The 27247-nt window shown below is 42.9% G+C and overlaps 1 protein-coding gene across 3 annotated transcripts in view; it reads left to right on the top strand.

Annotated features, from left to right (window-relative positions):
• The window catches only part of CYSTM1 (cysteine rich transmembrane module containing 1), a 65907-nt gene that overhangs the window by 19467 nt on the left and 19193 nt on the right, over positions 1–27247 (top strand). The gene's annotated exons all lie outside the window — the stretch shown is intronic.

The raw sequence follows: 27247 nt of genomic DNA on the forward strand, positions 1-27247 counted from the left end.
CTTGATGTCCCCAAAGCTTGATGATGGCTTAGGGTGGATTCTCACTCCTGAAAAGAGGCCCAAGTCAGCTCTGCCTACTACATTCACACTTCTTGTCCCCTCTGGGGCCGATGACTTCCTGGCCAACGTGTTTTCTGAGGGCCACCCTTTAGAGCACTTGGGGGTAGGGAGGGAATTAGCAGTTGGGTCTTTGCTCTGCAGCAAGCTTTATATTTTAAGTTTAGTAATTAGCCTCTTGAGTTTATTTTATCTGTCAGCTTGTTGACCCTCAAGTCATCCTCTTGCCCCTGCTACTAGGTTTTTTTTTTTTTCTTACTAAATGTTTTCATAATTCTATTTAACCTTCCAGTTGAGTTTTCAGGAGGCTCTTGAGTCCTTCTTGTGTGCTATAAAACAGTGTTACTCAAAGTTCAGTCTGTAGACAAATGCCAGTCAATGAACAGTGAACAGTTATGGACTGTATCATATGTACAGAAAGTGAGAGTAAACATTCAGAAACTTTTAGGGCAATTTGGTGTTGCTGTGACATCCAAGCATGTAATCTTGCATTTTACAGAAAGTATCAGTCTATGAAGGATTGAAAATAAAACATCTTGAGGAGCACTGTGCTAGATGTCTTGGTCACTATTTTATAGCCCTTTGGTTGTCAGAATAGCTGCTCTCTTAATAGCCCTCTCAGCTTTTTTTTTGAGATGGACTCTTGCTCTGTTGCCCAGGCTAGAGTGCAGTGGTGCGATCTTGGCTCACTGCAAGCTCCACCTCCCGAGTTCACACCATTCTCCTGCCTCAGCCTCCCGAGTAACTGGGACTACAGGCACCTGCCACCACGCCTGGCTAATTTTGTGTATTTTTAGTAGAGACGGGGTTTCTCTGTGTTAGCCAGGATGGTCTCAATCTCCTGACATCATGATCCGCCTGCTTCGGCCTCCCAAAGTGTTGGGATTACAGGCGTGAGCCACTGTGCCCAGCCCCTTTCAGCTTTTTAAGGTAACTGATTTTTTTTTTTTTTTGAGATGGAGTCTTGCTCTGTCACCAGGCTGGAGTGCAGTGGCGCGATCTCCGCTCACTGCAACCTCCGCCTCCTGGGTTCAAGTGATTCTCCTACCTCAGCCTCCCAAGTAGCTGGGACTACAGGCATTCACCACCACGCCCAGCTAATTTTGTATTTTTAGTAGAGATGGGGTTTCACTATGTTGGCCAGGATGGTCTCGATCTCTTGACCTCATCATCCACCCCTCTTGGCCTCCCAAAGTGCTGGGATTACAGGCGTGAGCCACCGTGCCTGATCAAGATAGCTGATTCTTAAAAAGTGCTTATTATGGCCAGGAACGGTGGCTCATGCCTGTAATCCCAGTACTTTGGGAGGCCAAGGCGGGCAGATCACCTGAGGTCAGTTCAAGACCAGCCTGGCCAACATGGTGAAACCTTGTCTCTACTAAAAATACAAAAATTAGCCAGGCATGGTGGTACGCATCTGTAGTCCCAGCTACTCAGGAGGCTGAGGCAGGAGAATGGCTTGAACCTGGGAGGCAGAGGTTGCTGTGAGCCGAGGTTACACCATCCACTCTAGCCTGGTGACAGAGTGAGACTCCATCTCAAAAAAAAAAAAAAGTGCTTATTGTGTGTCACATGGTCTCCTAAGTGCTTTATATACATTAACATTTAATCCTTGCAACAACCCTATGAAGTTATTCCCATTTTATAGTGATGTAATAGAGGTACAAAGTTAGAGTAATGACTTGCCCAAGGTCACCTAGCTAGAAGGGGCACTTTCCAGATTAGAATACTGATAGCTTGGCCTCAAAATCTGTACTTATAATTTATTGTCGTACTGTTGTTCCTCTCCTGCCTTTTCTGAGCTGACTCACATTCATCTGAATTTAGTGCCTTATGCCTCCTCTGAGAGATTTTCCTGTCATTTAATTCTTTACTAATCAAAAGTAATAACAGAATTGCTGGTTAGTTTTATTCTAGGACTTGATGATTCTCTAGAATAAGAATTTTACAGTCATGGAAAAGATTATGCTTTTATAGTGGCAAAGCTTATACTCTGTTAAGATTGAATAGAATATTTGAATACCTTTAAATAATTTAATTTATCTGGAAGGAAACTTTTGCAATCCAAAATGGTGTTCTGTTGTAACAGTTTTTATAATGCATGCTCGGAAGAGGGCAGGAAGTATAACCAGTGTCATCAGAGTAGTTGGTATTCAGGCCTGTGACATCAGAGAAACATTTTCGGAAAATAAACCTCAGCTTCTGGGTTTTCTGCTTCAAAATAAGGTAACCCTGTGATGAATAAAAGAAAGCATAAAAGACAACATAGGGTATGATTTCATTTATGTGAAATTCAAAAACAGACAAAAAGTATGTATGACGCCAGAGATCAAAATAATGGTTACTCCTGGCTGTGGAGTTGGGAAACTAGGGTGGGACTGGTTATTCATTGGGATGGGAACAAAGAAACTTTCTGGGGTGTTAGGAATACTCTGTATCTTAATCTTGATGTAAACATTCTTCAAGATAGATAGTTATGACTTGTGTACTTTGCTATACATTATATGTCAGCAGAGAAATATAGCCCAGCATTTGAGTTATCTGGTAGACTCAGCCTGCCTGGTGTTAGTTCGTTCAACTATAGCCCTCATGGTCTTCTTGTCCATTTCTAGGCCAATATTGTTTATACTGACTCTCTAACTAGCATTTGATGAGTTTAGAACTTTATTGAGTTTGTTTAGAATAAGTACTTCCTAGGTTCAGCGGACTTTGTCCACTGTTCATGCAGAAAATACAGATTTGGTTATCTTTCTTACCTTTCATATAATTTAAGTATTGATGTCAGCTTTTTTGATGAAAAATAATTTCTTAATTCTTTTTAGGGTTAAAAGCCTCTTTAGTTCAGTGTTACCAATCATGATTGGTTTCACAAATGCAGTTGAAAGCTGTTTAATATCCTTCCCTACGGATATACCCAGGAATTTATTTCTCTGTCATTAGCTTGTGAATTGTTAACTGCCCAGATCCTTTCTGTACCAAAACATAGCAGGTAGTGCTAAATGGTCAAATTTTGTCACCTGGGGTCCATGTTCTGTGAATGGGACTCTTGGAAGGATGTAGCCTCACTGAGAGATGAACCCTTTAGGGACCCATTTCATTCCTTGCTCTGGTATTGCTTGTGGGATTCCCAGTCAGAATTATGTGTTCTCATGCTGTGTATATGAGCTCTATATGGAAATTTAAGCTTTTTCTTTCCAGTTGAATGATTTTAGATTTACTATTGTAGATACTTTCTCTGTCCACTCAAGTTCAAGTGTGTAGCATATTATGTTAATAGATACATAGGTAGAAATGGTTTATTTTTCAAAGGAAGGAGGATCTCCTTTATCCTTAATTGGTGTCTGATAATTAGTTAGGGCTTAATAAAGGTGTGATGAATGGATGAGCAGGGTCGGGTAAATGGCTAACCTAAGCAGAACCTTCCTTGGTCATCTGTTTATGATTCAAAGTTCATGTGTCAGAGATTGTAGCAAGAAAACCCACCTTTTGTTTTTTTAAGAAGCCAACCTTTTGGAAGCCATGTGATTGGAAGCAGCAAGTGCTTGTGGGAATAAGGCCTCCCAGAAGAGCATACCTGCAGATTATGTCAAGGATCTCCTGGGTGGTTTTTAAGAATAACAACTAGTATTTGTTGAGCACCATGCTGGTGTTAGCTTTATGTAATCTTCACAACAACCCCATAGTATCAGTCTCATGTTATAGAAGTGGAATCTGAGACTCAGAAAGGTTGTGTTTCAGTTATCTGTTGCATAACATATCACCCCCAACTCACTGGCTTAAAACAACGATTTATTATTTCTCATGATTCTCTGAGTTGGCTGGGAGGCTCTTCTTGCTTCGTGTGATCTTTCGTGGGGTCACTCATGTTACTTAATTCAGCTGTCAGCCTGGCTGGGTGTAAGCTATCCAAGATGACCTCACTCACATGACTAGGGTCTTGGTTTGCCTCCACGAGGCCTCTCTCTGCACATAGTCTGTCATCATTGGGTGGTCTAGCTTAAGCTGCTTTACATGACAGCTAGCTTCCAACAGAGTGAAAGTGGAAGCTGCCAGGATTTTGGGCTAGGCCCAGAACTGGCATAGCATCACTTATCCCTTATTCTAGTGTTCAAAATGAGTCTTAAGGCCAGCTACTTTCAACAGGAGGGGGAACAGATATCACCTCCCTCCTCCCCCTCTTTTTTTGGTATATTTGAGATATAATTCATGTACCATACAATTTACCCATTTAAAGTTGTACAATCCAATGGTTTTTGGTACATCAACAGAATTTTTCAACCATCATCACTATCATAATTCCACAACATTTTCTTTTATTATTATTATTATACTTTAAGTTCTAGGATACATGTGCAGAACGTGCAGTTTTGTTACATAGGTATACATGTGCCATGGTGGTTTGCTGCACCTGTCATCTACATTAGGTATTTCTCCTAATGCTATCCCTCCCCTAGCCCTCCATCCCCCGACAGGCCCCAGTGTGTGATGTTCCCCTCCCTGTGTCCATGTGTTCTCATTGTTTAGCTCCCACTTATGAGTAAGAACATGTGGTGTTTGGTTTTCTGTTCCTATGTTAGTTTGTTGAGAATGATAGTTTCCAGCTTCATCCATGCCCCTACAAAGGACAGGAACTCATCCTTTTTTATGGCTGCATAGTATTCCATTGTGTATATGTGCCACATTTTCTTTATCCAGTCTATCATTGATGGGCATTTGGGTTGGTTCCAAGTTTTTGCTATTGTTAATAGTGCTGCAGTAAACATACCTGTGCATGTGTCTTTATAGTAGAATGATTTATAATCCTTTGGGTATATACCCAGTAATGGATTGCTGGGTCAAATGGTATTTCTGGTTCCAGATCCTTGAGGAATCGCCTCGCTGTCTTCCACAATGGTTAAACTAATTTACACTCCCACCAGCAGTGTAAAAGCGTTCCTATTTCTCCACATCCTCTCCAGCATCTGTTTTTTCCTGACTTTTTATTGTTTTTGTTTTGTTTTGTGTTTTTTGAGACAGAGTCTCGCTCTGTCGCCCAGGCTGGAGTTCAGTGGCACGATCTTGACTCACTGCAACCTCCACCTCCTGGGTTCAAGCGATTCTCCTGCTTCAGTCCCCTGAGTAGCTGGGATTACAGGTATGTGCCACCATGCCTCCCAAAGTGCTAGGATTTCATGCGTGAGCCACAGTGCCCAGCCGTTTCCTGACTTTTTAATGATCACCATTCTAACTGACGTGAGATGGTATCTCATTGTGGTTTTGATCTGCATTTCTCTAATGACCAATGATGATGAGCTTTTTTTCATGTTTGGTGGCCACATAAATGTCTTCTTTTGAGAAGTGTCTATTCATATTCTTTACCCACTTTTTGATGGGGTTGTTTTTTCCTCATAAATTTGTCTAAGTTCCTTGTAGATTCTGGATATTAGCCCTTTGTCAGATGGATAGATTGCAAAAATTTTCTCCCATTCTGTAGTTTGCCTGTTCACTCTGATGATCGTTTCTTTTGCTATGCAGGAGCTCTTTAGTTTAATTAGATCCCATTTGTCAATGTTGGCTTTTGTTGCCATTGCTTTTGGTGTTTTAGCCATGAAGTCTTTGCCTATGCCTATGTCTTGAATGGTATTGCCTAGGTTTTCTTCTAGGGTTTTTATGGTTTTAGGTCTTGCATTTAAGTCTTTAATCCATCTTGAGTTAATTTTTGTATAAGGTATAAGGAAGGGGTCCAGTTTCAGTTTTCTGCACATGGCTAGCTAGTTTTCCCAGTTTTTAAATAGAGAATCCTTTCCCCATTGCTTGTTTTTGTCAGGTTTATCAAAGATCAGATGGTTATAGATGTGTGGTGTTATTTCTGAGGCCTCTGTTCTGTTCCATTGGTCTATATACAGAACATTTTCATCACCCCAAAAAGAAACCCTTTAGCAATCTCTTCCCATTTCCTTCCACTCTTCCCCACGTGTTTTTTTTTTTTTTTTTTTTTTTTGAGACGGAGTCTCGCTCTATTGCCCAGGCCGGAGTGCAGTCGTGTGATCTCGGCTCACTGCAAGCTCCGCCTCCTGGGTTCACACCATTCTCCTGCCTCAGCTTCCCGAGTAGCTGGGACTACAGACGCCCGCCATCATGCTCAGCTAATTTTTTGTATTTTTAGTGGAGACGGGGTTTCGCCGTGTTAGCCAGGATGGTCTCGATCTCCTAACCTTGTGATCCGCCCACCTCAGCCTCTCAGAGTGCTGGGATTACAGGTGTGAGCCACCATGCCCGGCCTCTTCCCCACCATTAATCTGCTCTGTCTTCATAGATTTGTCTGCTCTGGACATTTTATATAAATGCAACCATACAATATTTGGTCTTTTGTTACTGGCTTCTTTCAGTTAGCTTGATATTTCCAGGGTTCATCTATGTTGTAGCATGTATCAATACTTCATTCCTTCCTATTGCCAAATAATATTCCATTGTGGATATACCACATTTTAGTTACCCTTTCATTGGTTGATGGGCATTTAGGTTGTTTCTACTTTTTGGCTATTAGGAATAATGAATAATGGCTGTTATAAACATTTGTGTAAAATAGACTCCATCTTGGAGGAATGGCATGTGAATACAGGGTGAGAGGAATTGGTGACCATCTGTGCAAACAGTCCACCACATTCTGCCCTTTACTCCCAACAATTCACATCTCCCTCATAAGCAAAATATATACACCCCCTTCCACCACCACTAGATGTCTCATCCAATAATTACATCAGCTTAAAATCCAGGATATTATCATCTAAGTAGTCTATATGTAGGTAAGGCCTCTAAACTGCCATGCTGGTCCATATACCCTAACTTTGTTCATGCTGCTTCCTTTACTTCCCACCTCTGATCCCCACTATGCCACAACCTACCCTACACATCTCTGGAGATCAAAAGAAAATATCTTTTCTTCCTTGAAGCTTTTCCTTACCTATACTATACCTCCAGTAGAATTTACCACTCCTATTTGCTTCAACTGCACCCTATACAGACTTCTTTCAGAGCCCTTCTTCTTGCTCCAGATTAAATAGTGTCTACCTTATGTACAGTCCATTTTAGCTTTTTTATGTCTGAATTCAATCAACCTTAGTGTTTAGGCTTTCACCATTTGTTTTGGTCAACACTCTTAAGGCTACAAGTGATAGAATCTTAGCCTTTGATATTAACCAGCAACAGAGGTTCACCAGACATCTGAGTAAAGAAAGGCTCCAAGATGAAAGATGGTGATCCAAACAGAAAAAAAAGGGATTCTAAGGGAACAAACATTGCAGGGAGAAGAAAACCCTCCTACCAGAAAGTGGGGGAATCCTTTAATAATCCTTTTTTTGTGGGGGGATGGAGTCTTGCTCTGTTACCCAGGCTGGAGTGCAGTGGCGCAATCTTGGGTCCCTACAATCTCCGCCTCCCAGGTTCAAGTGATTCTCCTGCCTCAGCCTCCCGAGTAGCTGGCATTACAGACGTGTGCCACAATGCCCAGCTAATTTTTGTATATTTAGTAGAGACGAGATTTCACTGTATTGGCCAGACTGGTCTCAAACTCCTGTCCTCAGGTGATTCACCTGCCTCAGCCTCCTAAATTGCTGGGATTACAAGCATGAGCCACCGTGCCTGGCTCGCTAATATTCTTAAGATATACTGAAGATAAATCTTATTGAAATAAAAGCAGTGGTGCTGTATAAAATGAACTCTGGAAACAAAAGCACTTAGCCAAGAAGAATGTGAAACTGATCTCACCCTAAGGATTAGATCCAAAAGGTCCATTTGGCAGCCAGATCTTGCCAGAGCAGAATTTAAGGCATTTGCCATAGGTGGAAGGTTGATGTATGTTTTGGTTATCTATTGTTACATCACAAACCACCCCCAATCTTAGAGGTTCCGTAATTTGGACAGGGCTTGAGAGGAAAGATTGATTCATCTCTGCTCCTTGTTGGCATCTACTGAGGCTGGAACATAGATAACGATAAGCAGTTTGCTGGGTTGGGTTTGTACACTTTCTACCATCCCATATGATCCATAAACTTTCTTCTTGGCTTTGTATTATGTCCAAAAGGGTACTCTTGGGTTGACTTACACTTGCAATACAGAGAAAGAAGCCATTTGGTTTGGCCAGTGCTTCAGATGGGAGAGAGGGGTGGGAGCATGATGGCCAACTGCTGGGAGGGGTCAGGAGGTACCTGACATGCTAGTATTTCTGTGTGCGTTCCAAACTAGTGTTGGGTTTCTCCACTTTTACTGGCTTTGTTTGATCTGATTGTCCTTGAAGATTTGATTAACTTCAACCCTGTTCTGTCAACTGTTTTAGTTCCAATGGAACCCTGTACTTCTGGTTCATTTTAACAAGAAATTATCTCAAATCCAAAAAGAAAAAAAAAAATCATGTCTGGTATTTCAGCTGACATGACTGAAACAGCTTGGGGTTGGTTGTCTCTGTCCCTCTGCATGGTCTGTCAGTGCTGCTATCACAGCATGAGAGTTTCAGAGTAGGTGGGTTTTTTCCATGTTACAATGTAAGGATAGAATCTGCCAGGCTTTCCTGCACATGTACCTCTGAACATAAAATAAAAGCCTTAAAAAAGAAATGAAACAAAAAACTTTTAATTTAGCTTCTAATTTTGAAACAATTTCAGACTTAGAAAAACATTGCAAAGATAATACAAATGGTTCTGTATACCTTTCATCCCAATTTCCCCAAACCTTACATAGCCACAATACAATGACCCATCAGGCTTTTTCACCCCCTTGGCTCAGAAGTCACACAATGTCACGTCCGTCACACTCTTGGTCAAAGCAACATGAAGTCTATCTAGCCTAGATTCAAGAGGAGGAAAATAGACTTCATTCCTTGTTGGGAGAGTGGTAAGTCACATTGCAAAAAGGCATATGGAATGAGAGATCTTTGGAAACATTACCACAAGTTTCAGTGGTGACAGGTGAATTCCTGTTCACTGAAACATTCTAAATGACAGAACTATTTCTAGATTCTAATAAATATGCCATAGTATCATAACTGTTTAAAATGAAACATTAAACACTATCACTAGTCTTATATCGGAATATAGGTGATCTGTCATTTTAAGGATACTCCTGTGAATTGGTTAGAAAGTCGTGGAAGAAGGGTTTTTTAAAATTTCATCACGAAATTAAAATGACTTCTACCTCGAATCATCAGAAGTGGCAGAGTCCTCACATGATCATCTGGATTAATTATTACCCTCTGACCTTATAGCAAACATCATTAGGCAGTTACAGCTCCTTTCACTAAGCGTGCATATGGCTTCAGCATACCCCAGCATTCTAGACAGGAACCATGAATAGATTTGAATTGTTAGGTGTAAGAAGAACCCATTTACCATTCCTTGCTAGGTTAACCCCCTCTTTTTAGAGACATTTAAACTGAAGCCCAGAGAGTGACTTTCCAGAGTCAGTGAGTTTTAACTAGAATATAAGTTTCCTGCCAGGCGCAGTGGCTCATGCCTATAGTCCCAGCACTTTTGGAGGCTGAGATAGGAGGATCGCTTGAGGCCAGGAGTTTGACACCAGCCTAGCCACTGTACTTAGCACATCTCTACAAAAAATAAAATAAAATTATCCAGATGTGGTAGTGTCTGCCTGTAGTCCTAGCTACTCAGGAGGCTGAGGCAGGAGGATCACCTGAGTTCAGGAGTTCGAGGCTACAGTGAACTAGGATTGAGCCACTGCACACCAGCTTGGGTGACAGAGCAAGACCCTGTCTCTCAACAACAACAAAATGTCTCCTGATCCCAGGCTAAGTGCATTTCTTCATTATGCCCTGCTGCTGTGATCCAGCACAGATTCCGCAGAAATTCTCAAACACCACCAAAGGAAAATATTTTCAGCCTTTTCCCTTCCTTATCTGCACCCCCCACCCCTAAAACATACAAAAACAAAACAAAAAACCACCTGAAAGTTATAGTAGAACACTAGTGTCCTGGTAGACAGAGGTAAAGTGGAGTGCAATAAAGCTGGATTCAAATCTCATTAACACTAGGACCTGAGCAAATTATTTTATCTCCCTGATCTTTGAGTGTGCCCTGCCTCCCCTTGTATGCTTCTCAAAGACAAGAGTTTTTTTCTTCTTTCACCTCTGCTTCCACTGCACCTTCAACAGTGCTGAGCACGTGTGTGTGTGCGAGTATGTGTGTGTGTGTGTGCGCTCAGTAAATATGTGTTAGATGAATGCAAATATTACCATTTCAAAGGGTGATTGTGAGTTCATGTTCAGTGTCTGGTCCCCTTGTCACTTTCCCTTGGAGACCCTTCCCTTGCTATTTAATTCCTATGAGTCCAGATATTGGGGTTTTATATATGTTCTTCTCGGGTAGGACTGTGATATCTGGCAACATACTGATTTAAAATGAAATAAGTTCTACTTCAGCACAGTCCATTGGGTTGCCCCCATGGAGCTCAAAAGCCTCATGGGCCTTTGAACCAGATTTCTAAGCCTGTATGTTGGGAACTACCCAGTGACCCTGGTTCTTTGTGATTTGAAGACATGAAAAGGGAGTGCATCTTCAGGGGTACCCTTTTGGGCCCACCGGGCCATTGGCCAGTCAGCAGAATGTTGAGAGGCCTCATATTCCACAGTCAGAGATTGTGGGGGAAGTGATATAATGGCATATTTCTCCTGCACACTCTTCTTGGTGTCTCATGCTGCTTTCATTAGTCAGTGTGAGAAAAGAAGAAGGAAATTTAACGGTCTGGCATCTCTGGCTAATTGGCTCTAAGTATGGAATTACTGCCTGGCTTGTTTGAGCCTTTTATACTTTCTTTCATCAGAAACTCCAATCAGGCATTTTCGTTGCCCTGGAAAGCGTTTCCAGCATAAACCAGTCCAGTGCCTTCTTTCTTTGCCAGGTATAAGATGACAGAATGTCCCAACAAGGACACAGCTTAGTGCCACCAAAAGCCACATTGGCTTAGGAATCTTGGTAGAGTTTTTCCAGTTCCCTGAGCTTCTGCTTTCTTGTCTGTGGAGCTGGGATTACAGGATTGTGACAAAGAATAAATAAAGTAATGCATCTCTACAGTTTATGGCACCTTGATGAGCAGTGAGGAAGTTAGTACCCTCCCCTGGCCCACACAAATTTTCTGAATTTTTGCTTAGGGATAGATAGGGGTGGGGAAGACAAAGCTCTCTCGAAAGCAGGGAAAGCCAGTTGCTGAGGGTCACTCCTGATCTATCCCCACTGGCCTGAGGAGACTGGGACAGCTCCAAAGTTATTTCTTATCTGCAATCATGGCCATATAATTGGTCCCCTCCTCCTGCTCATGCCCTCTGCTGTCTTATTCTCAGACCCCCAATAGCTTTCCATTTCACTGGAGTGAAAGCTAGAATCCTCGCAGCAACTAGCAAGTCCCTTTGTGAGCGGGCTGCTGCCACCTCTGTGACCCCTGCCACTTTGCCCCTGTGCCCTCTGCTCCACCTTCCCTCCCTTCCTCACCAGACACATTCCAACTCTAGTGCCTTTGCCCTTGCCATGCCCTTCCCTCAGACATCCACAGCTTACAGTCTCACTTTCTTTTGAGTCTTGTTCAGCTGCCACCTAGTCAGAAAGGCCTTCCAGTCACCTCCCCCTACTCCACCCCATATAATTGTAGCCCCCCCTCTGGCACTCTCTGTCCCTGTTCTTCTGCCTGTTTTCCTTGCCTGACATAGTGTGTGTACTTGTTCATTGACTGCCTTTCTCTTCCCACTGGAGTATAAACTCCTTGAAGGCAGGGATTTTTGAATGTTATATTCACTACTGAATTTTAAATATTTCTTGAATAGTTGAATGTCCCCCTCTCCCAGTCTCCTCGGGCTACACAGGGTATCCTGTGAGGCATTTCTCCTGGCCTTACCTTGGGTCCCTTTTCCTCCTCCTCTCATCTGTACGGAATCCTGGGAGTAGCCCCATTGAGCTGCTGCTTCCTGAGTTGCTGACGTGTGTCATGCCTTGTGCTAAGCAGTGTTGTTTGTTTGTTTGTTTGTTTTTTGAGACAGGATCTTGCTCTGTCACCCAGGCTGGAGTATAGTGGCATAAACAAGGTTCACTGCAGCCTTGACTTTCTGGGCTCAAGCAATTCTCCCATCTCAGCCTCCCAAGTAGCTGGGACCACAGGCATGTGCCATTGTACCTAGCTAATTAAAAACAATTTTTTTTTAGAGACAGGGTCTCACCAAACACTGCTCTGGTTGGTCTTGAGCTCCTGGACTCAAGTGATCTGCCTGTCTCAGACTCCCCAAGTGCTGGAATTACAGGCGTGTGCCACCACGCCTGTCTCAGTTTATCTTCTAAACTGAGGATAATCCTTCTAACTTTCCCCCTTTCTTTCACATCTCTGAGCCCATATCCTGGGACATTCATTTGAATCTTCCAATGCCCAAATGGTGTTTTCATGGAATGCCTTGGAAAAGTTTCACATAGACAGGGCCAGCATCTTTTAAGACTTTAGCTGGATCTGTCAGAGGCTTGAGAAGCTTGTGGTTTCTGACCCAGCAACTGGGTCTGGGCACATATATACCTTTTGCTATGAGAAGAGAGAGAGAGAACTCTGGTGGCCACAGAACCATCTTCTCTGGCCCCTCGACTAGAAGACAGGCTGCTTATGGGGTCCTCCTGAAATTGCTGGCTCTTGAAAAGAGCTCAGACATCAGCTATCTCGAGGACTTCCCTTTCTCCTACCCTAGAGAGGGCACTGGACTTACAACTTGCTGACCCTCAGTTTGGAGGGAAACTACCCCTCCTTACTTACTGCAGTGTTCTGTTGGCCTACATTTGGCATGGACGATTTGCCACTGTACTAGGCTTTCCTGTGACAGGCCAAAGGTTTCAGATTACCTGAGGGTAAAGAGGTCCCAGTGGGAGTAATTGCCTCACCTGACCCTTGGATGTGCCAAAGTAGGAACTTAATGTACAACTCAAAGATTTAAGTATTTTTTTCTCCCCACTTAATGATTTTCTGTTTTTCTTAAAGACCAGCATTCCAAAAAACTTAGGGGCCTTTCTTGGTCTGGCCAGTTTCTCAGCATCATCAGGCTCCCTCCTCCCACATGGCTTTTGCAAATGCCACTTCCTCTGTATGGCTTGGGAAATTCTTTGCTCCTCTCTTGGCTTAATATAGGTAACCCCTATTAATCATTCACATCTGAGTGGTACTCCTCACCTGCCAGTCTGGATCAGATTTCTGTCCTTCATAGTACTATCTTGATTTGTAATTTTATAGTTTTGACTCTAGTTAAAGAATTAAGGTCTTCTCCAGGCAATAATAATTGTTGGAGAGGATGTAGAGAAAAGGAAACCCTTGTACACTGTTGGTGGGAATGCAAATTAGTAAACTACTATAGGAAACAGTTTAGAGGTTCCTCAAAAAACTAAAAATAGAGGTACTCTATGATCCAGCAATCCCACTGCTGAGTATTTACCCAAAAGGAAGGAAATCACTATATCAAAGAGGTATCTGCACTCCCATGTTTGTTGCAGCTTTGTTCACAATAGCTAAAATCTGGAAACAGCCTACATCCCCATTAGCAGATGACTGGATTTTAAAAAAATGTGGTACTTATTCACAGTGGAGTACTATTCAGTCATAAAAAAGAATGAGATCATTTGCAACAACATGGATGAAACTGGAGGTCATTATGCTAAGCGAAATAAGCCAGGCATAAAGACAAACATTGCATGTTCTCACTTATTTGTGGGATCTAAAAATCAGAACAATTGAACTCATGGAGATAGAAAGTAGGATGGTAACCAGAGGCTGGCAAGGGTAGAAGCAGGAGGAGGGAATGGTTAATGGACACAAAAGAATAGAAAGAATGAATGAGTCTGGTATTTGCTAGCACAACAGAGTGACTACAGTCAATAATAATTTTATTGTACATTTAAAAATAACTAAAAGAGTGTAATTTGCTTATAAGACAAAAGATAAATATTTGCAGGAAAGGATACCCCATTCTCTATGATGTGATTATTATCCATTACATGCCTGTATCAAAGCATCTCATGTACTCCATGAATATATACACCTACTATGTACCCACAAAAATTAAAATAAATATTTTTAAAGAATTAAGGTCTTCATGGCCGGGTGTGGTGGCTCACGCCTGTAATCCCAGCACTTTGGGAGGCCGAGGTGGGTGGATCACAAGGTCAGGAGATCTAGACTATCCTGGCTAACACGGTGAAACCCTGTCTCTACTAAAAATACAAAAAATTAGCCAGGCATGGTGGCGGACACCTGTAGTCCCAGCTACTTGGGAGGAGAATGATGTGAACCCAGGAGGTGGAGGTTGCAGTGAGCCGAGATCATGCCACTGCACTCCAGCCTGGGTGACAGAGCGAGACTCTATCTCAAAAAAAAAGAAAAAGAATTATGGTCTCTACTGTCTGAAAGGTCCATGATAGGAAACCTTGTCTAATTTAACCATTTGCCAGTAACTACTTGTCACGTGATTCAAGATGAAGAAGAGTTTAAAGATATGCAGGAGAGAGGACAGAGGGGCACTGGAATAAGCTTTTTTGAGTGGTTAAACTCTGGGCTTGATTTTGCAGAAAAGACTGCTCAAACGTACTTTTTTTTTTTTTTTTGAGACGGAATCTTGTTCTGTCACCCAGGCTGGAGTGCAATGGCGTGATCTCAGCTCACTGCAACCTCTGCCTCCTGGGTTCTAGCGATTATCCTGCCTGAACCTTCTGAGTGGCTGGGATTACAGGCGCCCACCACCATACCTGGCTAATTTTTTTTTTTTTTTTTTTTTTTTTGAGTTGGAGTCTTGCTGTGTCGCCCAGGCTAGAATGCAGTGGTATGATCTCAGCTTACTGCAACCTCCGCCTCCCGGGTTCAAGTGATTCTCCTGCCTTAGCCTCCCGAATAGCTGGGACTACAGATGCCTACCACCATGCCCAGCTAATTTTCGTATTTGTAGTAAAGGCGGGGTTTCACCATATTGACCAGACTGGTCTCGAACTCCTGACCTTGTAATCCACCCGCCTTGGCCTCCCAAAGTGCTGGGATTACAGGCGTGAGCCACCATGCCCAGTAATTTTTTGTATTTTTAGTAGAGACAGGGTTTCACCATGTTGGCCAGGCTGGTCTCAAACTCCTGACCTCAGGTGATCTGCCCTCCTCAGCCTCCCAAAGTGCTGGGATTACAGGCATGAGCCACTGTGCCCAGCTGTTTGCACTTTTGTTTTCCTTTCTCACCTTACTTGTTTGTTGGGACCTGAGCAGAATATTCATTATGTAGCAGGGGGTTGAAGCACTGTTATAATATAGGCAGTCACAGGTGTCTGAATAATCGGAATGGAGAGATGTAGTTTTGGGGCATTCTTGCCTCCACTGAGTTCTGGCCTTCACTCTTTTTCTGGTCCTTAAACATAGTAATAATGCTCATAGAATTTGTAAATTATAATTCACACACCCTACTTTCTCAAATAATTTTCATGGTCTTATTTCCTAGTCAGTCCCTGTTTATACACACATGTCATTTGTACCTGGCTACCACTGTAATGTAGATATCATTGTATATTTTAGTCCCCCACCCCACCCACTTAAACTTTGTCATAAGCAGCTTTTCTATAAGCTGAAGTTTCTCAACCTCATGCTATTGACACTTGGGCCAGATGATTTTTTGTTTTGGGGGCTGTCCTGTGTATTGTAGGATGCTCAGCAGTATCCCTAGCCTCTACCCACTAAATAACAGTAGTAGCAATCATCTCAGTTATCACAACTGAAAATGTCTCTAGACATTACCAAATGTCCCCTAGGGGCCAACATCAGCCCTCCTTTGAGAACCACTGCCATAGAGTCTTAATTTAAGAAAACTTATTTTTCTTTATTTTTATTTTTTGTTTTTTTGAGGTAGGGTCTTGCTCTGTCACCCAGCCTGGAGTGCAGTGGTGCAGTCTCGGCTCACTCCAACCTCTGCCTCCCAAGGTTCAGATAATCCCGCCTCAGCCCCCTAAGTAGCTGGGACCACAGGTATGCACCACCATGCCCAGCTAATTTTTGTATTTTTTGTAGAGACAGGGTCTTGCTGTGTTACACAGGCTCGTCTTGAGTTCCTGGGCTCAAACCATCTGCCCACCTTGGCCTCCCAAAGTGCTGGGATTACAGGCATGAGCCACTGTGCCTGGCTTTAATTAAAATTTTAAGTGAGCCATTGCTTTTGAACCCAATGAAGGGAAAAGTCTTCCTAATAAGCTTCATGAGCAGCTGAAAAATACACGACTTTTTTCTGGTGGCCTGCTGAGGGAGAAGGTTTTGGGAATTTGGAACTATAAAGAACTCTCTCCTGACTGGAGAGAGCCTCTCTGCAGTCTGGGGCTAGAGAATCTGGATGTTTGGTAACAATTTCTAGATGAAAACCATCAGAACCAGAAGAGTTTGGGGCCAGTGGTTTAAGTTTTTAAGTATTAATTATTAAATAATAAATACTAGCCAAATAATAGAACCAGTATTTGTCTAGTAGTTACTATGTGTCAAGCACTTTTGTATATTAGCTCATCTAGTCATAAGAACAACCCTGCAAGGTAGGTCTTTTTGTCTCCATCATATAGATGAAGAAACTGAAGCATGGAAAGGCTAACTTGTTCATGGTCACAGAGCTAAGAAGTGATGGAGCTGAGATTCAAACCTAACAATCTGATTCCAGAGGCTATGTTCCTCAGCAACTACCACCATTTTCTGAGCACCTGCTGAAATCCCTGATACTGGGCTGAGAGCATCCAAGTTTTACGACAGCTCTTCAGGGTAGTGGTATCTTAAATTTTACAGCTGTGGAACCAGGGTCTTAGAAAGGCTGTAATAACATCTTGTCTATGATCCCCCAGATCTCTGACCCAGAGCCTGACATACTTCCATGTGTCATGTGGCCTCCCATGCATGAGTAAAAATTGTTTTATAACCTACTCTTCCCTTTTCCCCTGGAACCTCGTACAACAAATACCTGTTAAATCCCTTCAGTGGCCAGGTGCAATGGCTCATGCCTGTAATCCCAGCACTTTGGGAGGCCAAGGTAGGTGGATCACTTGAGGTCAGGAATTCAAGACCAGCCTGGCCAACATAGTGAAACCCTGTCTCTACCAAAAATACAAAAATTAGCCAGGCATGGTGGCACACACCTGTAATCCCAGCTACTGGGAAGGCTGAGGCAGGAGAATCGCTTGGAGCTGGGAGGCGGAGGTTGCAATGAGCCAAGATGTCGCCACTGCACTCCAGTCTGTGTGAGAGAGTGATACCCTGCCACACACACACACACACGCAAAAATAAATCCCTTCAGTAATTTAGTGCCAGTCACTAAATAAATATTACCATTTCTAATTAGATTTTATTCAGGTGCTTTGTATACATTATCATATTGAATCCATATAGCAGTCCTAGTGGTATCCCATTTTAGAGATGAGGAGACTGAGATTCAGAGGGATGACATAACTAAGCTCTGTTTAAATAGTAACTAGCTGAGCTATGAATTGAACCCAGGTCTGTCTAGTTTCAAATTTGTATTCTTAACTACAGTCATGCGCCGCCGCATAAGGATGCCTTTGTCAAGAACAGACCACATAAATGATGGTGGTCCCATAAGATTATAATGGAGCTGGAAAATTTCTATCCCTAGTGATGTTTTGACCATCATATCATCACAAAGTGATGTGTTACTCACATGTTCGTGGTGATGCTGGTGTAAACGAACCTACTGCGCTGCCAGCTGTATAAAAGCATGGCACATACGATTATGTACAGTACATAATACTTGATAATAAATGACTGTGTTACTGGCTTATGTGGTTTGATGTGCAGTGGCATGATCACAGCTTACTGCAGCCCTGACTTCCCTGGGCTCAGGTGATCCTCCCACCTCAGCCTCCCAAGTAGCTAGGGCTACAGGCGCATGCCACCACACTCAGCTAATTTTTGTATGAGCCACCATGCCCAGTCAGGAGTACACTCTAAAATAACAATTAAAAGTATAGTAAATATATAAACTAAGGCTAGGCACAGTGGCTCACACCTGTAATCCCAGCACTTTGGGAGGCAAAGGTGGGTGGATTGCTTTAGCCCAGGAGTTTGAGACCAGCCTGGGCAATATGGCGAAACTCCATCTCTACAAAAAAATAGAAAAACAGCCAGGTATGGTGGTACACACCTGTAATCCCAGCTACTAGAGAGGCTGAGGTGAGGTAATCACTTGAGCCCAGGGAGGGCAAGGCTGCAGTGAACCATGATTGTGCTACTGCACTCCAGCCTGGACAAGAGTGAGACTGTGCCTCAAAAACAAAAGAAAAGTATACACATATATAAATATATATATATGAGAGAGAGAGAGAGAACTCCTATTTATTTATTTTTTTAAGTTAACCATAAAACAGCCTCAGGCAGGTCCTTCAGAAAACATTCCAGAAGAAGTCATTGTTATCATAGAGATGTGAGCTCCACGTATGTTATTACCCCTGAAGACCTCCAGTGGGACAAGATGTGGAAGTGGAAGACAGTAATGTTAATGATCCTGACCTTCTGTGGACATAGGCTAATGTGTGGGTTTGTGTCTTAGTTTTGAACAAAAACGTTGAAAAAGTAAAAAATAAATAAATTTTAAAAATAGAAAAAGCTTATAGAATAAGGGTATAAAGGAAAAACAGTTTTGTATAGCTGTATAATATATTTATGTTTTAAGCAAAGTGTTGGTAAAGAGTCAAAAAGTTTAAAATGTTTTTCAAATTTACAGTAAGCTAAGGTTAGTTATTGAAGAAAGAAATCTGTTCTATAAATTTAGTATCGCCTAAGTGTATGGCATATAGTATAAGTGTTCAGTATATATGAAGTCTGCAGTAGGATATAGTAATGTCCTAGGCTTTCACATTCACTCACTCACTGACTCATCTAGAGCAACTTCCAGGCCTGTAGGCTCCATTCATGGTAAGTGCTCTATATATGTATACCAGTTTTTATCTTTTATACGACATTTTTACTGCACCTTTTCTATGTTTAGACACATAGATGCTTACCATTGTTTAAAATTGCCTACAGTATTCAGTATGGCAACATGCTGTACACATTTGTAGCCTAGGAGCAACAGGTGATACTATATATCCTAGGTGTACAGTAGGCTATACCACCTAGGTTTGTGTAAGTACACTATGATGTTCACATAATGACAAAATTGCCTAACAATGCATTTCTCAGAACATGTCTCCATCATTGAGAGATACATGAGTGTATTGTACTGTTTTGTATTCTGTCAGGGAATATCCTTAAAATACTTCAAACTTAACTATAGCACACATTGTTAGCAGTGGTAAAGGAGGAGGAGTCTGTGGGTAAGATGGGTTTTCTCTGTATTCAGTTGCAACTCTCTTCACAAAAGCAGATGAGAATGGTTTTTAGTGAGTGTACTGGGACTTAGCACCATCTTAGGCTCTCATTCCTTCTGACTTAGGGCCTTAACTTGACAGATCTGCTCAGTCAGGCCCAGCACTTCAATGATGGTCTCCCTAATGACTGCACCAGCACCAGGTCTCGTGGATCTGTGTGTCATGTGATGACAGTGTGGTCATGACACTAGGGGACTGTAGACTCCTAAAGATGCCCTTGGATTTTTCCATCTTCTTGGGGATAGAGACAATCTGTTTTGGTCAAGTACTTTATGTAGAACATCCTATTTTGCCTTTTTAAAAGCCTTGGTTTGCACTCAGAGGTAATGGAGTGCAGAAAGAAAACTGCTCTTTGCAGATCCAATTTATTCAGCTGGCTGATGGGATGTGCTCTGTGCTTGAGGGCTGAGAGCAGGCTAGGTTAGCTAGACCTGGCTGGCCTGGGGAAACAAGGTATTTTGAAGTCTGTTGCTTCCAGACCAGATGGCCTTGCTTCATTGTTCTCAGCCCCCTTTCACCCAGGTGCAGCCTGGGTTTTCTGCTTTGATACTACTTTTACCCAGTCTTAAAAACATGACACACATATTCCCATTACCTCTTGCATAGCTTTCTTCAGTTAGGTTGTTATAAACCATGAGGACATTGGTTTGGTGGGCAAGGAAAAGAAGACTGCTTTGGGTGAAATGCTGCTAAGGGAAATTGGAAGGTACAGGTGGGATAGAGTAGGGCAGTCTTAGAAGGGTTGGAGCTAACCAGGCATTGTCGGGACCTCCCTATGTCAGCTGCACTCTGCAGAGCAAGTCCAGTGCTGCAGGTCATTGGTGTGGGGAACATCTGGGGTGACAAGGATCTTCCCCTAGGATATACTCTTCCCAATAGTAATGAGTCATTAGCTGTACACAAAGGGCCCAGGCTCCAGGGCCTGTGCATAGGGTGGCATGTCTCTTACCACACCAGCTGCCTGTGTGGCACAGTGCCCGTAGGCACCTAGTGCAATCTTCCCAGTGGACGGTGTGGTTAGCCACAGGGGAAACTTGAGAAGGAATGTCTTGAAAACTGACAGCTTCTTCACTGTCTAAAGATTCCTATAGATTTTCATGGAAGTCACTCTCAGGAGAACTGTCTATACTAGTAGAATTTGGTGCCTTTTAAAAAATCAATTATATTCTGCTTATAGTGTGGCTCCTCAGAGCCACAGAGTTGAGATGCTCTAAAAATCAGGACATGACATAGAATGATTATAATTAAAATGCTGAAAATGAAGATAGCAAGGATTGGTGTCTTTATCACTGGGTGGGAACTTAGCACAGCAGACAGTAACACAAGTGTGAGGACCAAGTCCAGAGCAATCAGTGGTCCAGAAGAGCTGGTTTCTTCCAAACCCCTACTTAGTTCAGCCTTGATAATAGGCCAGAGTTCCTGTTCCTGGGTTATACCCTGGCTCTCACACAGAGAAACCTGGCCACTTTTTAGAAAACCACTTTTTAAATTACAGAAATGCTTTTCCTTTGACAAAGTAAATAATGTGCATAATTTATTTGCACATTATTTACTTTGCATTATTAATGCATAACTGATACCCAGAGATAGCAGTTAACATTTTGTTATAAATGTTGTGATATAGCCCTTTCTGAAATTCATCTGGTATGTTAGTCTCTGTCCAGAGGATGTATTTGCAGCTAATATAATGCTACATAAAAGTGTTGTTAGTATGTTGGTGTAGGATGGGAAATGAAAAAAGTAGTGTTGTTGAGTGTGGTGTTTTGTGTGTGTGTGTTTTTAACTTTAAAAAGTCTGTATAGGTGGGGCACAATGACTCACACCTGTAATCCCAACACTTTGGGAGGTCAAGGTGGGTGGATCACGTGAGCCTGGGCCACGTAGCAAAACCCTGTCCCTACAAAAAATACAAAAAAGTATCTGGGCATGGGGGCACGCACCTGTAGTCCCAGCTATTTGGGAGGCTGAGGCCAGAGAATCGCTTGAGCCCAGGAGGTCAAGGCTGCAGTGAGCTGAGATCACTCCACTGCACTCCAGCTTGGGTGACAAAATGAGACCCTGTCTCAAAAAAAAAAAAGTTTGTATAACTTTGTATAGTCTGTATATCCTCGGCTGTATCTCAGTCTTTAAGAATATGCAAGTCTTAAGGAGTGATTATCAGCTTTCACCGAGGTCTCCATTTCAGATGTTAGTATCACACGGTTGACGTCATGCTGAGTTTTTTACCCACAGAGAGGTTAAGGGACTTACATTTTACTTAAATTGATTAAGCCAGGTATGTTACGCATAATCTCTGAATCCAGTGAACCTGTATCTGTAAGAGCTAGACCTTTGGGGATACAGATCTGAAGAGGACCCAGCTCTTCCCCTGTGAGCTGAACTGGCAGTTTGGCAGGGGATGGGGGTCCATGGAGACAGACCCATTGAGCAGATCATTGCAGTGTTTGAGTAGCCTGCCCTGGTCTTCTGCTGTACCAGGCTTACGCTGGCTCTCTCAGGGAGTGGGTTCCTTCTCCAGGAGATATTTACTTTCCTATCAACTCCTGTCGAAAATCTTATCAGCTTGTACCAGGAAGCTTGCTGCTTTTATACTATCAGAGCTGCAATGCTTTTGGTCTCGAGAGGCTAACACTGCTCCCTTCCTTTTCTCTCCCTGCTAGGCTTAGTGGCCTTTTCCTCATTTGATCAAGGGTGCCTTGTATAGCCAGGCTGGAATCCTGACTGGAAAAGGTAGCATACTCCTAAGGTTGCCCTGACCCATCCTCAGGCTTCTAGACTCAGGGCTTTCTGAAGCAAGGGGAGGGAGTAGAGCCCTCTCCCCCTACAACACACACACACACACACACACACACACACACACAAAGAGCAGACGCATTCTTGTTCTGGGGGTTGTACCTGAGCTTTCTCTTGAGGTTCTAGTCATCAGGCCCTTTCCCCAGGAACACACTTGCTTAAAGACTATAACTTGGGAACAGCTTAGAAAACATTTTGATGATTTTCAGTTGCATTTTCCTTAGGAAAAAAAAAATCTCCATTAGGCTTTTTTCTTTCTTTTTTAAGTAGTGCCTTGGTTTCCTCTGAGCTTTTCCATTTATTAACCTTTGAAATGAGTCCATTTGCTAGCCTGGGATACCTTTTCAGCCTGGAGAATTTTAGAGAGAGAGAGAATGCAAGATTATATTGTGAGTTGTTCTTAATGGGTAAAAATGAATTTTTGCTTTTGGGGAGAATGTATATCATGGGTAGTTTGTTTATGAAGGATCAATATTCCTCTCTCCTCCTGAGCCTCCAAAAAAAGCCCTTTCCAAGTACCCTCAGGCAGCTAGTGGGTGACCATGAACTCCCCAGGGCTGTGGGCAAGGTGTCCTGGGGCTGCAGATTTGAAGCCTCTGTGGAAAAGGTGTATCCTGTGGCTACTGGGCGCACTCTTCCTGGCCTAGCTGGACTCAGGACCCTAAGCTCCCTTTGCTTGCTTGATTCTCTTCCAAGATCTTCTCTCAGGCAGATTATTCCCTTCGGAATAAAGTGATGGCCCTGATATCAAGGACTGCCCTCAGCCCCTTTCTAGAAAATTCAGAATATGCCAAGATCTCTTTTGAAGGGTTGACCTGACAGAAGTGGAGTGACTCACTTTCTTAAGAACTTGAGAGCGACTGGGTCTCATATTTTTCCTTATCAGTGCTTTGCAGTTGCTTCATAGTGTAGCCAGCTAAGCCCATATCTGCAGTTTCTTTATAAGACAGACTTTTCCAACTGAGGTAAGGAGTGCAGGGCAGGTTATTTGTCCATTCACTCATTCATTTAGTGTCTCCTGTGTGCCAGGCCTACTGAGTGCCCTGTGGTAAACTGTGAGCATAGAGTGATAAGTGATATTGCAGTCCTCAACATTTTTATCCAGATAAAATTAGGAGCTGAGGGTCCCCAGGGTTTATCTTGGAGGTCAAAAGGAATTGCTAAATAGGATTATTTCCATTTCCCTGTTCAATCATGGGAGAAGAGTGGTGACGGTGGGAGTTGGTAGAAGGGTTCTTGGTGATAACCCGCTCCAGCTAGCTGATATGGTGGGTATAATAAGGATGGCTGTGGTTGTGAATATCATTAGGAGGCAGTGCCCCTGGCCCTCCTGGATTATCACTTTAGAGCCTAGCATCCACAAGGAGTTGGACTAAAGCAGTACCTTAGATCAACAGACACCTCTTTTTTTCCCATTTCCATGTCTCTTGTTCATTTTTCAAAAAGACTCCAATTCATTGTGTAAAATGCAACTATCTGTAGGGTGTATCAGTTCTATGTACACAAGGAGTTGCACTAAGGCGGTACCTTAGATCAACAGATACCTCTTTTTTTCCCATTTCCATGTCTCTCATTCATTTTTCAAAAAGACTCCAATTCATTGTGTAAAATGCAACTATATGTAGGGTGTATCAGTTCTATGTAATGCCCATGTTGCTTCCAGGTTTCTTAGCGATTGGGAAGCCCTGCCTTCCATCCTTCAGATCTCTGTTTTGGGAGCAATAGTAGCAGCTAGCATATACAGAATTACCCGCTGTATACTAGGCACTGGCCTGTGTGGATTAACTCATCAAGTTCTTGAAGAACCCAATAAAGGAATAGGTGCTAATCTCATCCCTATTTTACAGGCAAGGAAACTAAAGCTGGAAGCGGCTGTCACACCCTCAAGGTGGCACTGAGGTTGGACCCTAGGGTGTCCCAACTCTAGCACTGCCTCTCTTTGCTTTTGTCCTGTGTTCCTTGGTGGGCTGCCAGGCCCAAGGGATTTGGTCTGCTTGTGCTGTGATATGGACAGATGATGACAGCAGCATTGCAAACACACTATCCAGGAGTGTACCCTAGGTCAAGTATGCTGTATACTGGGCTTTTGGAGTTTGCTGAGAGTCCTTCTGCTCTATCTCTTAGTTCTCCAAATTGGTAGTGCTGTAAATAAAACCACCGCTTTGGCAGCTGAACTCTACCAGATGGGGAGAAATCACATGCCTTCTGGCCTTCCTGGCATATTTTTGGAGGGTCCCTACATACCTGCTCCATCTACAAGGCCAACCTTACTTAGTTTTCCACCAGGGTTTTCATGGCAAGAGGCTGGTCATGATTGTGGAGACTTTTTAAACTGGCTTCAGTGACAAGCTGGCCAGCCCTGATAGAGTTCACTATGGAAGGGAGTTGTTTCCCTAAACTCTGGCCCTGTCTTCCAGGGCCAGAGTCCTAGTCACAGTTGTACAAGCCAGGGCACCACTTCTGTCTCCTTTTCTCCGCTGGTGAAGTCTCTGGCCTCAACATTTGCCAAATAATCACATCTCAGTGGGTAAAGTGGGGATTTTCAGGACCATTTGCCCTTGATTCTGGGTTGATGTCAGCTTGTGTTAGAAAACAGTGTTAAAAAACAGCAGGAATTGCGGTGGATAATTTGGCATAGCCCAGGCACCCCACACAGTTCTTTGCAAATCTACAAGGAATGGCCTTTGTTTCTCTGAAATAGTGGGCAGTGTGCTGCAGGTAGTAGAGGGGAGGGGTAGGGGACAGTCCTTACAAATGAGGGTTGCCCCTGAATCACCTTCTCACCACATTCATTGAGAATGGTCATCCTGTCCCATCCCTGACCTTGGAACTCACTGTGTACCAGGCTCTAAACTGAGGTGCATTCAGGAGAAAACACTACTATTTTTACTGTCATAAAATTAAGCCTGACAGTAGAAAAAGAAAACAACCTGGGGTGCTTTGCATAAATATATCTGCTGGAGCTGTTAATCAGTAACACAGGAATCTGGTACCTTTAGAAGCCAGTTATGGTCTGTATACCTAAGATAAAACACGTTTTATGTTCAGTAAAAATGATATGGCAGTGTTTACCTTCTTAGAAAATGCAGCAAGTACTATTTGAATGAAACTCATGGGCTAGCACTCAATGTGAATCAGGCTAACATTGATGATAACAGAGTAGTCTGTGCCTGCCTGTGCCTGGGCACTAATTGGAAAAACCCAACAGCTACCTCCTTGGTGATCTCTGCCCATTTGGGCAAGTTCCAAAGAGCCAGCTCCACTCAAAGTAACCTCTCTATTTTTTTTCTGTAATCCAGTGCCTGAAAACCAGGAGGAAATCATTTCCCTGATTTCTATTTAGCCTTCTAAAATCATGGCAGTAGTTGTCTTATATTCAAGGGCCACTGACATTGGGGGTTTTTGGTTTCTGAGTCGTTTTCTATTTCTGTTTCACTCTTACCTTTTCTCTCCTTGCTTTGTTTCTATGCTTCCCTGGTTTCAAGCATCATTCTTGCTGCTCAGCAGGGTATGAAATAATAGTTCATGCATTAATCACCCTAACCTACGGTTCCATCCTCGGGGCAAGGGACTGTCAGGCCATGATGGCCCTATCAGTCAGAAGCCAGGGCTATTAGGGCTGGCTGTGGCAGCCAGGGCCCATCTAAGATGATGCCCATTTCTTGGTGAGCCACTCACTAGCCATCATTTACTTAATTTTCTTGTAGCAGTGCAAGAAGAGAGAAATGAGGAGAGGGTGGTAATAAGATTAACATTCCTCTCACCTTAACTCATTGAAAGGATCTGTCCTGATTTTGTACCAATTGTGTTTATTATTGGTCCTGCCCCATTTGGCATGTGGCTGTGAGCTTCCTGAGATGAGTCTTTGTCTCTTCTTTTCAAGTGGTCTGTGAGCTGCCTGAGTCAGGGATGATGTCTTTTATTTCTGGACTCCTCTGCAGGGTTGGCTATGTCAGGAAAATGCAGAGTGAGCATGTGAGGTGGGAAGGAGACTGAGCTAAGCGTCAGCAACAGCAGCTTCTTTCTCCTTCAGCACATTTGCTGGATGTGAGATATAGTTGGAGCAGTCTAGAAGAGTCTTCAAGCAGGAGGGCAGGCTGGCACACAGGCAGGCAGAGTGGACTTACTGTTTTGTGACCATGAGGTGTCTCTGGCTGGCTGGAGTCCAGGCTGGCCCCGGGGGCCTGCAGGATTGATTCATGCCACCAAACCAAAGAGAACTCAAGCTGCTGCTGGAACAGAACGTCCTGAGCCACCAACGTACAGAGTTTTGCCTGCTGCAAAGCTCAGCTCTGTTGTCTTTTTCCCCAAGTGCTGAAGTGTCCTGGAATTCTCATGTATAAACAGAGAATTAAATAATGCAAGTTTCTTAGCTATTTAGGAGGCCGAAGCAGAAGGATCACTTCAGTCTAGGAGTTCAAGGTTACCGTGAGCTATGATAGCACCACTGCACTCCAGCCTGGGTGACATAGCAAGACCCTGTCTCTTAAAAAAAGAAAAAAATAATGCAGGTTTTTATGTGTGTGATAAAATTCTCATAACATAAAATTTGCCATTTTAACCATTTTTTAATGTACAGTTCATTGGCATTAATTACATTCACATTGTTGTGCAACCTTCTCCAAAACTCTTTTCATCTTCCCAAACTGAAACTGTGTCCCTATTGAATAACAACTCACCATTTTTTCCTACCTCAAGCCTCTGGTAACCGCCATTCTACTTTCTGTGTCTATGAATTTGACTACACTGAGTACCTCATATAAGTGGAATCATACAGTATTTGTCCTTCTGGACTGGCTTATTTCACTTAGCACAATGTCCTCAAGATTCATCCATGCTGTAGCGTGTGTCAGGATTTCCTTCCTTTTTTAGGCTGAATAATATTCATTGTATATTTATACCACATTTCATTTATCTATTGACACTTGGGTTGCTTCCACCTTTTGACGATGTTTCTAAATAATACTGCTGCGAACATGAGTGTACAAATATCTGTTCAAGTCCCTACTTT

The sequence above is a fragment of the Theropithecus gelada genome, chromosome 6 (genome assembly GCF_003255815.1).
Source record: "Theropithecus gelada isolate Dixy chromosome 6, Tgel_1.0, whole genome shotgun sequence".
Taxonomy (NCBI): Eukaryota; Metazoa; Chordata; class Mammalia; order Primates; family Cercopithecidae; genus Theropithecus; species Theropithecus gelada.